The sequence below is a fragment of the Corapipo altera genome, unplaced genomic scaffold (genome assembly GCF_003945725.1).
Source record: "Corapipo altera isolate COAL_440 unplaced genomic scaffold, ASM394572v1 301, whole genome shotgun sequence".
Classification (NCBI taxonomy): Eukaryota; Metazoa; Chordata; class Aves; order Passeriformes; family Pipridae; genus Corapipo; species Corapipo altera.
In genome coordinates this window covers 3,590,748-3,605,356 of record NW_020884926.1, presented here as the reverse complement: position 1 = coordinate 3,605,356, position 14,609 = coordinate 3,590,748, and the positions used below count along the sequence as shown (strand labels likewise).

The window sequence follows — 14,609 nt, the reverse complement described above, 5'->3', positions numbered from 1 at the left end:
AAACAAGTCTTTCTGTAACATAAATAAAAATCTCCCCTTCTACAAATGGAGGGAGATTTTATCATCTCTGATGATGATATTTTTATTTTCAGGTCTCTGCCTCCAGCTTTTCCTCTCTATTATCACACGAGCATAAGCACAGTACCTGCTGGAAGCCTCCTTAGAGTGGACACTGGTAGAGTAAGTCCACTTGTCTCTGAGTCCACCACTTGACTAGAGGTGAAGAGACAACGTGTGTGACTAAGCTGGAAGCCAGTGTTGTAACCCAGGAACACAGGACAGCCCCTCCAGCCAGTACTCGATGGGAGGACACCACGTAAGAGCAAAAACCTCTGCACATTTAAAATTATTTCAAATTAATATCTACTTGGGGTTTGAAGGCTCTTAAGACCATGCCAGGATGCCAATTCCAAGGTAGTTTATCAGAAATAGAAGCTAACTAGGGCTCTGACATTTGTTTAGAAGAAGTCTGTGTAGGGCAGAAAATCCAGCTAATGGAAGAGACACTACTCCAGTAACCATGGTGCTGTCATGATTTGTTACCACAACTGACAACCTCCCCTGAAACGAGCCCAGGCATTCAGAGAAAACCAGTCTTAGACACACTGAATGGGTAAGTTCCAAGCACACCCAACCTGTGACCCACAAACGCTGCAGATCAATTGTGCTTCACATCCATCTATTTTGTGTGAACAAAATATATTCTGTTAAACAGCTTGTTGGGCAATAGTAACATAATGATTGGCCTTTGGCTACTCTTTGATCCGTGATATTATCTTTAGGAGCTTCTAAGGAGAAAGCCAGAGGTTGTCTCAAATTCCAGTAAGGTAAAACAGTGGCAATACAGGAGGTTTGGTTTTCATCTGCCTTCAGAACTCCAATTCTAAACTGTATTTCCAACAACCCAAGCCAGCACGTCACAAGAATTCCAGCACTGAAGGAGAAGGAGCTGGCCTGGGGATCTGCACTCAGCCAGACACCTGCAACTCCAGCACCTCCTTTGGTAAGGCAGCAAAGACTCCCCAGGCCTCTCCATGGTCTGGGCCTGAACACAGTCTGTGCTAGACCTGACCTTCCAGCCCAGCCCTAACAGGGAGCTCTGGATTAGCAGTCACTGCTCACCTGCTGTTACTGGACTGGGTTGGCCTGAAGTTCTAGAACATGCCTCTTTTTCTCCCCAACTCTGCATTCAAAAGAAAGGAAATGCTTACAAGAACAGCAATTTCAAGCCATTATTAGAAATTCTTTAACCAGATTTGTCAGAATATCTGAAGGATGACTGAGTTTTATATATAAGGACGAGAAAGTCTGTCCTTATGCATCATTCCCAGTTCCTTTTACTCTGGAATTACTGATTTCCCCAGACATACAAGAGCACCTGTCTGTTTTCTACCTCAGACAAGACCTGTGACAGAGCAGCCTCTGCAGACCAAGATGAACTGCAACATAAAGAGCAACTTGCCTCAATGTTATTTATTTCCTCTTCGACTTTAAACTTTAGAAAGGAACAAAAAACCCCTTTGTACAGACTTATCACAGGAAAAATCATATAAAGTGTCTATAAATGAAGTTTGAGTGTTTGAAGAACACACAGAATGGAGCACTGAACACACAGTCTGCACACTGGGCACTCCCTCTGAAGGGAGGTCACTATGGGGAGCACGGACGGAGAACAGGAGCTACAGCTGCATGATCGGAGAAAATGTAAAAATACAGGGCAGTATGCATGGAAAAATATATGGAAATGTAAAGAAACCAACACTGGGTGAGGAGCCATGAAAACAGTCCTTTTTTTGACAACCTTACAGAGCATCCTGGCTCCTCTAACCCGGTTTCTGTAAAGTGGAATCAGTGTTAGACACCTGGGAGTCAGGAATCATCACAGTGAGAAGATAAGTTGAATTAAGAAAATTACATCTAAATGCTAAATATTTGATTATTATGGTGCAAATGTTTCAGGTAAATCTGGTTTGCTCTTCCCCCAGAAAGACAGAGACGCTTCTACACTATTATAAAAAGACATGTCAGCAAGTATTCATTACAGATTATAAATCACCCTCGGTCTTCGTTCTTTTGTTTTAGAGAAATTTTTTTACATGCCATTAAAATATTGTTTGCTGAATGCTACTACAAAGGTAGCCACCTGTAAAATTAAAGGCTGATGCTGCCAATAACAGTGTTGAAATACCTTCTGTTTAAAAGGCAAACCTACTTTGTAATTTTTAACACAAGTATATAAATATTCCTCCACCCACCCTTCACAATTTGTTGGTTACATCGCGTCCATTTAGACAACAACCATCTATGTCATCACACAGGATGTTAATCTTGGGTGGAGAAGAAAGAAACAATAGTAAATGAACTTTTAAGAAACCCAGATTACACATTCAAGCAGGGTCCTTCATGATAAAAGAATAGCAAAGACAAAAAACATTAGGGGACAAGTCAACAAAATAGCAGAAGTTTCAAAAGATCATTTTTCATCCTTTGGTTTGTTTATTGTTATTTTTTTTCTCCCCTTGTGCCTTCAACAGCTCTTCAGAGCTCTGGAGAAAATTAAAGAGCCTGGATTAAACGCCCAAAGGACGACTAATGCTAACAATACTAAAAATAACGAGGTTAAGTGGTGGAAAAACTATGGTGACCACACACAGAGAACTGGAGTGGTAAGGTGGAGAAGGAGTTTCATCATTGCTCCCTGGGGCCATGCACAGAACATACTAACTGCTTCTGGTTCTCTGGGGTTCCGATTACCATGCCAAACACACCTCCAGAGTTTCCTTATTAGTATAATAAAAAGCTTCTACACATTTGTGTTCTATTCCCAGCCTTGCTATTGACCTTGTGTAGGTCATTTAACCTCCATCTGCCTCAGTTTCTACATCTGTAAAACCGGAACATTATTACACAATATCCCTTCTACAATGCTTCAGACTGACACAATCATCATGTACAAAGACTAACTGACAGGTTTGAGAATCTACACATTATATGCACTTGAGTTAGGTAACTCAAGTAACAAATAATTTATTCAAGTAACGTATTTATCCCTTTTTTTTTTTTTGTAGATCATCTATGGAAATACTTCCAGATTTCTAACTCTCATCAAGGACTCAAATTCATGCACTGCTTTGACTGAGTGCTAAAATACACGGCATTTCTCTGGTCTCCTTTCAGCCAAGTGTTGCCCTCAAAATCCAGTCACTGGGGTTGAATGTTCAAAATGGAAATATGGAAGTATCTATTATTTTTAACACTGCCAGTTGTCTTCTAAAGCCTCACAAAAGTTCCAGCCCAGGAGTTGAAACAGGAGTGGCTACACAGAATTCACACAGAAACTGGAGTGAAGATTAAGAAACATTTATGGGCATGTTCCTGCAATATAACACAAGTCAGATCAGTAGGTGAGGCAGCTGAAGCAGCTGAAAGAACGAGGATAACTCTTGGAGTTCCTGGACTAGGAAATGTCCCCTAAACAAAGAAATCACCGCATAAATAAACAGGGAGTGAATAAAAATGGGAGGAAAAACTCCCTTCTGGGCACCACACAAGAACGTGTCTCCTCTCTGGGATGCAAAAAGGCGAATCCACAGCACTGGGTAGCCCAGTGAAGAGCCCAAGGAGCTTCTCACAGAATCAGGTCCCTGATAAAGGGCCGAGGATGCCCTTGGCAGATCCCTCTCTCTCCACAGAACTTCACACCCTCCAGTCTCCAAGCCCAGGGACCACGCCAGGCACAGGTAAAACCCAGCTGAGGGGGATGGGACTGTTTGATGTGCTGTTTGAGGGGCAGATCCCTCAGCAGCAGCTTCACACTTGGTCCCCGAGGATGGCACAGCCCCCCAGACTCCTGCAGCACCCAGATACAACGACCTGCCCTTTCCAGTCACCTCAGGAGACAAAGCTCTCCAAAAGAGCTCCGACTCTTTTCTTCCTTCCTTTCCTCCCTGGTTTTCCTTTACTGCTACTCCGGTCTGTCTCAGGAGGCCTGGCATGAAAAAAGCTCTCCTTCTGTGATGCAATGTTTGGGACCAGGTGAGGTCCTGACTCTGCAGACAACCCAACAAATGGGCAAGAGCAGCTCGTGCTCCTGTTGACAGTGCAGGTGCTGGTGAATCCCAGCGCCCGGGGCGCTCTCAGGGAGCACAGAGCCCTCCCAGCTCTCAGACACACACACAGGCAAGCGCTCGCTTTACCCGCCACTGAACTCACACCTCACAAACAAATTATTTAACTACTCTATCCCCCAAGGAAGACAGTGATCATTTCAAATGCAGCTCCCTGCTCGTCTCTCACATACACGCAACGGCCTGATAGGTTAAATGCTGCCATTTAATTACAGTAATGGAACCTGCTATTTTTTGGTTCCCTTGAATCCTCTCTCGCTCTCTTTTTTAAACACACACAGAGTCATCTTTTAAACATGTGTTTTATATTTTGAGTTTAACAGCTGCATTCTCCCGGTTACTTGAAGAGCAGGAGTAATGATATTCTGATATTCCTCTCTGTACCTCTGAGCAGGCAGTCTTTTAAACACTACATAAAAAAGAAAGGCCAGGGGATGCTGTAAGAAGGGATCCAGGCTAACACTGCAGAGGCCAATCTGCCCCTCCATTTACTGAGATGGTTTGTGTTGATTTTATTGAATAAAACCAGCTTAACCTCTCCCACCACCCCCCAAAGCAGCTGGGGTCTGGAGTGATGGATAAACATGAAAATGCTTTGAGTAATTTTACTGAAAATGCTATAAACATCAGTCCATCACGATGTACAGTATGGCACAGTATGGTTGTATTTACAGATCTGTGGCTGGCAGTCAGAATTATCTCAGATCTAACTGCTCTTAATACATCTGCCTCAGTGCCCCCATCTAAAATGGGGATGGTATTTCCTCTGTTTCCCACTGAAATTTGGAGTTTGCAAACTGTTTCGAGAATGTAAAGGTCTAATGAAGAAGAAAAAACGTAATCAGAAGTGCCTTAAATTAATTTTATAATCTTGCCATTTCACTAAAGGTGTCAGAAGCTCAGTCAGTTAATATTTGTAGAGTACTTTGAATATGCAAAGTGGCATAGAAATGTGGGATGTAGGTGTGTTAAATTCTGGAGCATGCTGCAAAACACTTAGCTCTTGAGTGAATTTGGGAAGGGGGCTGTAGGTGGCCAAAACCTAGAGGGGTTTACTGTGGGTTACTACTGAAAGAGGACACATAACACAGTACTACAAGTGGCACAGTAACTGTTTGTGGGAGTTCCATTTCATACTGCCTGGCAATTAGAAAAAATCAAGAAGCAAAGCTTTAGTACTTCCAAGTCAAAATAAATTCTTACCGATGCTAAGGCCACAACACTCCTAGAAAAATACCCATATTACACCTGTCCTCAGCTTTATTTGTCCTCTAAATGTGAAAAGCTTATTTATTTGTTCCGTGGTAGTTGGCTCCCAATCAGCCAGCCAGCCATGCAGGGATATTGCCCATCTTCCTCCTCTGGTACGGACACCCACCGGTGTCTCTAAAGGCTGGAATCTTAAAAGGTGAGGCAAGGCAGAGACAAAGACAAATTTAATTTTATCACCATAAAAAGGGGACATTTCCACATGGGCAGCAAGGACATGAATATCATGTGTATGCAGGGGCGGGGGGATTATAAACGCATTTTTGGCGAAATTCAATAAAGCTGATTCCACTGCATAAGGTCAGCAATTTACTTTTAAAAAATGATATGATTGCAACTTTTAATATAACCCATGTATTTGCTGCAAGATGCTGTAGAAGATTGTGTAATGTAACCACTCGACCTCTCCACAGGAGCAGAGATCACCCCATTTACCCTTTATTGTCTTGCTAAAAGCAATGCACATTTGCACGGTAGGACAAAGTCAACAGCTTTTACTTCAGAGAGCCTCAGATTTCAGGAGAATGAATTCTCTGCCCTGCTCCTGGGGGAGTGGAGTCACCTGGACTGGGCTCCATCAGAAAGAATAGCAAGGAATGAACCAAAAACTAAATTCCCCTTTTAGCCAAGGAAAGAATGATTGCATTCCAGATTAAAATTAAGAGGGAACAGTGTGCAGCAGAAAAGCAAACTGTAGGATTTTCTGTTCACAGGTACCAAAGACACAGTTTTAAATGGAGTAGAAATGTTGCCTAAGAGATCCTAGAGAATTATGTCATACAGCAACTTATTTCATCTTTCCTAACAGAAAGTATCATTAGGTCTGAGATGCATTTCAGCAGAAGAGCAACTCAGATTATCCTAATTACACTCCTTGGTTTAGCCCCAAGAGGAAGGCTGTCTCTCTAGACTTAGAACACCAGGTTCATTACCAGAGCAGGTCAGCAGCTGAATTCCTTTCCTTGCTCCAGGAAGACTGTGGAGAAACCCTGGGCTGGATGACCACGAAGAGCAAATTCCTTCTATCACAACAATATTTTTATACAAACGTACATAGATTTCTTCAACTGTCTCAAGGTGAATCTTCCTTCAAAGGTCAAAGCTGCAGGGCTGGATTAGGATTGCACGCAATCTGCTCCAGCCTTGACATCCTGACATTCTCAGCTTTGCAGCTCTCCCCTCCCATACACAGCTGATGGAAGGAAATTCTCAATCTCTCTGCAAGTGTGGTTTTTACTGCAGCAACTTCCAAAATCACAGGCTGCAGCACCAAGAACCCCAAACCCGGCGTATCAGAGCAGTTTACAAACACAGCTAACATAAATCTTACCGAGGCAATAAGGCAAAAGTGGTAATTAGCCCCATTTTACAGATGGGCAGGCTGAGAACAAGAAATGTACCCAAAGCCAAGCAGTCACGTCTCAGATCTCCCATGCCTGCTCTTAGATTGTAACTACAGAGGTGACTTTCTTTTGGCACTTGGCATTTACTGTCACTTGAAAACATGGTAAATAAATGATTAAATTCACAAGTCAGACTTAGGGGCTGGGTCTTTTCTGCCCATCTCTAAGCCTCACAGTTTCAGGACTCGGAATATAACTGATTATTTTAGTATTATCTTCTAAAATAGACTTCAACTCCCTCTGCTGCAATCATATTATTTTTTCAATGCTACCAAGAACGGAAATATTATTTTGTCAGTAAACAAGGCAGATATGACTCAAAGTACACTCAGTGAGCAATAGGAGTTAATTTTGCAAAGCCATTTTTAACGGCTCTTTTACATTACATAGTTACTGTCAGATAGCCAAGTGGAGAGACATCATTAAACCCATGACATTCCAATTATTTGTTAAAATTAAGCTTACAACCAGTATTTTGTAGCATGTACAATTTCCTCAGCATCAAACCGGTCTGTTCCAATTTATCAATAATTTTCAAGCTACAAAAATATGGCAAAGGTGATTCTGGACTCTTCACTGCAATCATGAGGAATTTCTTTAGTCCTGTAGACACAGGAGATGTAGCAGATTTTCCCCAATATACTCTGAATGAATCACCTCTCTTGCTCTGTGGAATATAGATCTAAATGGCTCAAGATTGAGGTTGAGCCTGATGAGAGAGGAAGGAACTGCCACCAATCTGACTTGTATCCTCTGTTGCAGAACACACAAGGAGGCATTTAGAGGATGCAAAATTTGCAAGTTGCTTCCTCAGTGTTCTCCACATCACTAAAAATCAAAGGGGTGCCTCTCATGATACACCAGAACACTTTACACAGACATCGAAGAGAAAGTCGCCAAGATTTTCATGGTTTTAATATTAAACAGCAAATCTTGTACCAAAGCCCTTTAAAATTACCTTGTTTAGACAAACACACTGTGGGGACCAGTGGATCTTAGGCTTTCCATTACCTTTTTTCCTCTGCTCCTTTTAAACAGGCTGAAGGAGGATGTTTTTCCTCGTGTTCAGCAACAGAGTTCAGAGCCAGCAGTGCAGAGTTTTCAAGCCAAGGGTGCAAGTACAAAGCACGAGGATGAGTTCGTTGGAACTATCCAGTAACAACAGGGATATATTTTCCTGCCAGTGAAAAGCACTTCTGTGAAAGAATTCTTTAGTTCCAACTACAGCTCAGCAATAAACTACTAGGACATAATTTTTTCATACCGAAAATGTTTCTTCAAAAAAAAAAACCCCAAAATGTTATGGAGAAAAGTAGTGATTTCCTAACAATTAAAAAAGCATTTTTCCAAATGTTTTCACTGTAATATTATGGTATATATTATATTATTCTATTAATCTCTTTGTATTGATTAGACTCGTGTCTAATCAATACAGAGTGATCTGACAGCTCTATAATATTTCATTTTTTTAAAAAACCCCATGATTTTAAATGTTAATCCCTATTTAATATAAAAACAAATTTCCAAATCTCAAAATTTCCAGTGGGATAGAAATCTATTGTTCAACCTAGTTTCTAGATACCCCTGAGTTATAAAACCCAATTGTTATAAAACAATGAAATGTAGAGAAGTACAATGTTTTCTAAAATAGCAAACTCACTTATAAGTAACTACAGTTTTTAGCATACACATTCTTTCCTTAATTAGCTGGCTATTACAGACATGAAAAGGTAGGAAAAAGAAAGGATTGCCTTCCTTTGTGCACTGCACCACATGGTCAGTTATTCCTCACCTGATGTCAGGTGTTCTTCTGCCCTCTCATGAACCACTGGTGACTGGGAAAAGAGCCAAAGATGAGCTATGAACTAATTTTCCATGTGAATAGGGACTAAATAGATGATTTTTCCCAAACCTCCTTTCAAATCTTGAGGAATGGTAGTGAAGGCTTTTATCAGCTGTTAAGATTTTCTTCCCAAACCCCTGACAACTCCAAAGAAGCACCGTATCTGACTCCCAGGGTGTCCTAAGGCTGAGCAGTTTATCACATTTTGTCAGCTCTGCTGCAGGTCCCTTCTCAACAAAGGAGCCAAGAAAATCCGTAAAGTTCATGACAAGTTCAGACACCACAAACAGTGGTACAATTGATGGGGGGAAAGAGTCAGCATGATGAATAGGCTGGTACTGAACACCCAGTGACTGATCTGCCCACGCAAGAGTGGCAGGACAGGGAGACACCTCCTTCCCAGCAGATGGATAGAGATTGTCAATCATCTTCAGGAATAAAAAGGAAGCAACTAATACAAAATACAGAACGGTGGAACTAATTTCTGGATCACAAGCACATCTGTTCTCCTGCATTCTGATACTGCAGCAGTGGAAATCTTACCTGTCTGCTGAGCATTATCAGCACTGAGCAAACACAGCAGAGTGCCACAAATGGATGGTGGCAGTGCTGATTCAGACTGGAACTGGTGTGACTCTGTGAGCAATGCCAGCCTTCCTTCTCTCACTCCTCATTCTTCAGGTCCTTAATAAGCTCCTTGGGAGCCAACCACATTTCCCCATTTATGCAGGGCTGTGTAGATTCAAATTTTGGATGGGAGGCACCTAAAGAACAAACTGGTTGCATGAACAGGTGTAGGACATATTTTTATTTAACCTAGCAAAATATTATAAGGCACATTAGCTGTCTTGCACAGTCATAAACAGAGGCCTAACCATCTTTAGTAATTAAATATCCCATAGTGCTTTTCAAGAATCTTAGTAAATTTTTTACTCAGTAATTACATTCTCTATCCCTAAAGCTCCCTTTGCAAGATCACTTAGATAAAGTATTCTTCATTTCCTCTCCTAAAAACCACGTAGTGATGTTAAGCAGCTGCTGTCCTCTACCTCAGAAGTGGATGCTTTTTAGTGGAAAGCACAGTGAGATCTAGATTACAGAATCACTGAATGATTCTGATAATGACAGATAACCCAAGAAACACCATCAGACATGCTCCATGCAGGGAGCTGCAAAGTTTCCATGGTTAATGGGTACAGTGTGCTCCAAGACCCTCACATGAAAACCATCATGAACATGCAGAATGCTCTGACTTCCCTTTAACCTCTCCAGTCATCTCTGTACACAAGTTGCTACACTTACTTTATGCTACTTGAACACCTGCTGCAAACTCCTTTAATAAGCAGAAAGCACACCCTCCCTGCTTCTACCTGTGCTAGGGAACTTTCTCTCCTGTGTTAATTTGTTCCAAAAGCTTAAAACACTAAGCAACTTCTTGCAGTAAATTTTTGCTATCAGTATCTGGACTCCAGGTCTCACTTGCAGCTTTGCAAGGGCAAGAGATGAGTTCTGGGGTGCAAAACACTGAGTCAACAGCTAGAGAACAAGTCACCTGAGCTGCAGGTACAGACCAGGACAAGCCTCACTCACACAGTCAGTGCAGTTGTGCTGGGTTTGGCTGGGATAGAGAGGGTTTTTTCATGTAGCTATTTGGGGCTGTGTTTTGGATTTGTGCTAAAAGCAGTGGACAGATGCTGTGGAACATCCCTTTGGTCAGTTGGGGTCAGTTGTCCCAGCTCCTTGTGCCCCCTCAGCCTTCTCAGCTGGTGGGCTGAGAAGCAGAAAAGGCCTTGGCTCTGTGCACACCTTGCTAAGCTACAGCTAAAACACCTCTGTGTTACCACCACTGCCTTCAGCACAAACCCCAAACACAGCCCACACCAGCTACTGTGGAGAAACCAACACAGCCAGGAAAAAAACTCCTTTTCCTCACTGTCTCTAATCCTGTCAGGAAGTCTGAAGAGAAGGACAAGTCACCCAGCATTCCTTGAAGAGTCAACATGTTCATCCTAATCCCACATCTGTGTATCAAACACAGCAAGTCCTATAAGAGCAGAAAGTTTGGAGGGCTGGAGCACTTTGGCCCAAATGGGTATTTTGACAGCATGGGTTACTCACTATTTTCCTGTCTGAGTTGGCACTGGACTCTATTGGCTTGCACTGTATTTTCTTCTCAAGAAAAAGCTTTGTAGAAACTGTTCGAGCTTCACTGAGACATGTTAAAGAATTAATTACAAAGTAAAGCTGAAGGAGAAAATTAATTTTGGAAACACAAGAGGTTACTTTTCTTTTCCTCCCTTTTCTGGAAGTGGGGGAGGAAAGGCAGTTATTTTCATCTTCATGCTGGGGGCAGGAGTTGGGAGCTGTCCAGTCGATAACCTGGCCATCAGAACAAGGTTTGTAATTAAAAGGTCAGTGACCTGGAAAGCTGGGGCCTCACTCTCAGGGCTTCTCAGTAATGACGGCGCTATTAAATTAAGACTGTTATGAAATCAATGCTAAAAAAGCTTTCATGGTAACGAGATTCCATTCAAGGACATGCAAACTGCCTCATGAAATGGACTTAAATTATAAAAAAAGAAAAGTAATAAAAGAGGGTTAAATTGAAATCTGCTGAAGAATTTGCTGCCTTTAAAGCCCTCCAGCAGTGGGCTGTGCCCCCTTCCCTCAGGTCCTCAAGGTGATCCATCTGAGTTTCTTTGGTAAAGGAGAATTCTAAGACAGGGGTTCAACTCCCAAGAATGCAGACTACAGAAAGAGGAAGATAATTAAGTCAGTTTTCTGCTGGAGATTCTGGGGCTGACACCATTTGTTTCCAGGGAATCAAGTGTCTTAGAGTTCTGACTGGAAAGGGGCATGTGGAATTAAATAATTTTTTCATCTCTTCAGAAATCACCACAGTCTGGCATCTTGACACGGGCAAAATTTTCTGGAACCCTGATGCACTGCAAAAAACCTTCTGGGTGGACATTTTCCCAACATAACTCAACAATTATACATTAACCTGCTCTAATGCACTCCTGTTCTCCCATCACCATTATTTCTGAGCTCCTCATATGCTTTTGTCTGTTCCCACAATCCCACTCTGGGAAGGCATTACTGTACTCATTTTACAGATGAAGAGAACAAGCAACTAACAAAACAGTTCTTCATCCAAGACGACACAACAAGTCTGGAACCTGGCAGTTTTTCCCTTCTCTGCCCCAAAAACCCAGCACCCTGAAAACAGAGCTCCCCACAAATAGTGCACTTCCACCTCCTTTCTCTGCCTTGCCAGAAGTTGCAGATTCAGAGCACACAAAATTAACAAGCCACATGGGTTACTGGCTGGGTAACTGAGCAGTACAGGACATCTGAGGCACAACAGTGAGATGACAGACACATTTCCACAAGGGTTTAAACCCCACATGCTGTCTAATTACTCCCAAGGCGCCGCTGATTCTGTGGCATGTCATCAGCAGAATCAGCGAGTTGGACAAAAAACAAACAGCATCTTTTTTTCCTTTCTTTTCTTTCAGATACTCTGAGGGGAAACAGCTGTTTTTTCCCTTCATCTGAAGAAGTTCATGATAAAAAGGAGGAAATGTCATAAATTACACAAAATGCCAGTGTAAGCTTCAAAGAAAATGATAAATGATTCTAATAACTTCATGTTTCTCATTAATGCCTCTGTATATGGGAGTTTAAAAGTGCTTAAGACAACAGAGAAATCTCATCCAACTTTTGAAAGCCCTTTTACAAATGCAGGACACCCTCGGTCTCCCAACTGTCATCAACATGATCACCCCATGTGCCAGAGAGGGCAGTTCAGCACCCCCTGACCTGCACAGAATAGGAACCCCCCCTGCTTTCAGCCTCTGCTTCCCCAGAAACCAAGCCCAGGCCAGCTGAGGATCCTGCAGAAACTTTTGTTTCTCACCACACCAAAACGGATCAAACCAAATCCAGTTCTTGTATTAAATATTAAATAATACTAGAAGGAAAGAAAATTTGATTGGCCTTTTTTTGGAAGGGGACTCACAGAAAAAGAGGAAAAAATTCTAATTCAAGGCAGAACCACCTCTGCAAGCCTCAGAAGTGAAATTTCCTCAGCAAAGTCAGGATTGCAGGACCTCTTTGACCGGCAGTGAGGACTTCTCTGCCAGACAGCCTAAACTGGGGATAACCACTACCTTTGGGAATGACAGGGACTGTACATCAGAGAACAGGGGGGACAGCCCATCAAACCCTGTAATCCCTCATCTCCTCGGCACTAAACCAGCACGACATCCACCTTTCAGGAATAATTGCCTCCATCTGCAAGAGCACAGAGGTACCACAGCAGTGTGAACCTTCTGCTCTCGAGCACTGAACACAGGTCAGACTCCATATGGACCCACTTCTAGTGACTGCTGGGTACAGGCACTACTGGACCCTGATCCTTCCTATCTCCTGCCGTTAAGTTTTCAAACAAACAATTAGCACAAAGGGAAGGAGGGCTAATTAACAAACAGAAACAAACAAACAGCTCTACCAAACCATTTCAGCTCTTTAGTAATTATTAGCCAAGTAATTCATAAGAAGTATTAGGCGGGCCACAGTTTCTCTGCGCCTCCATCTCCCCACCCTTCCTCTTCTCCCAGTCAGGGATTTATTAAAATTAAACAGATTAGATGGAGCTCCTGATACTAAAAACTGTTCAGCAAAGCCTGCGGTGGGGAAGTGCAGAGCAAACACCAGAGACATTTGTCTCTAAATTGCTCTAAATACCTTCTGCAAATGAAATTCTAACCCAGCTGTGTTGAGAGAGAAAATGAGGAATAACTGGTCATTGTCAGCACAGAAGAAGATCAGGCAGTTATAATATTGCACGATATACTGGGGGCTAAGGATCTCTCGGCAACAATAGATTTTGTATCAGGTTACCCCGGGTAATCAGCACAGCTTTTAGGCTCAGCTTTCCCTTGCTTCATTGCTTCGATGATAGAGTTGAAATCCCCAAGCTTTTATGATTAATTACTCCCCATAGGTCCACATATTTCAAGGAAAAACTCATGGAGCACAGCGACCAACAGGCTCCAAATTTTAATGTCGTCCTGATGGCAGGGCAGGGCGAGCAGCATACCTATGTGATTGGAATGTCCTGGTAATTGGCACGAGGACAAGCAGTGAGAGGATCACACTCCAGATGATGTGAACTTCTTGTCATGACATCATTGCCAAAACACAAGGCTGCCATTCCCTTCTAGGTCCTTTGCTATTCAGGATGAGCAAAGCCATGCGTATCCTTGAACCCTCCATCTCATGACATCAGGTCTCAGGCGTCTCAACAAACAGTTCATAACCCCAAACAGAATAATATATATTTCACAGGCTTCTCTACTATTCAAAGCTCAAGATCTTTAGCTCTAGAATTTGATGTACCCTGAAGTACTTGTGACCTCAATGTATAAGTGGGTCGCTCCCCTCTGAAGTCTGGAGTTTGTATTTTCAGTATCATTTCAACACTTAAAGTGCTCCACAGTGCATGTAATTAACTCCAAGTTAAAACTGTCCTTATTATTTACATCTTGTGGTAAGGATCTAAGCAGTATGGTCCCAGGAGGGTAGCAAAATATGGAGCAAACTTCACCTGAAATGCACTGCAAGTTGTGGAATAAAAACTTCAGAAATAAAAAAGGAACAAAAGACAGTTCCACTATGAGTCAGAAAGTAAAATAAGTGCTCAGTAGGCAATGGCTGAAGTATGTTCCATCTGTCTAAGACAATATAGGATTTGTCAGGATCTGTTCTATCCGTGCTATAGAAAAGGGCTAAACTCAGTCAGTGGTTTACCATTTCAGCCTGAAAGTCAGGCTGACCCCAAGCTTGACCTTAACCTGACCTTGTTTACTTTCACCAAGTCCTTTGCCCTTCACTGTTCTCTCTCTCTTCGGAAACGTTTGACCTTTTCACCCAGAAGTTGGCCAGTGTCAGTAAGGCTAGAAC

General features: G+C 42.3%; 1 protein-coding gene across 1 annotated transcript in view; it reads right to left on the bottom strand.

The window, feature by feature from the left end:
- PEX14 (peroxisomal biogenesis factor 14) overlaps window positions 1–14,609 on the bottom strand; it is a 71,554-nt gene that overhangs the window by 22,779 nt on the left and 34,166 nt on the right. The gene's annotated exons all lie outside the window — the stretch shown is intronic.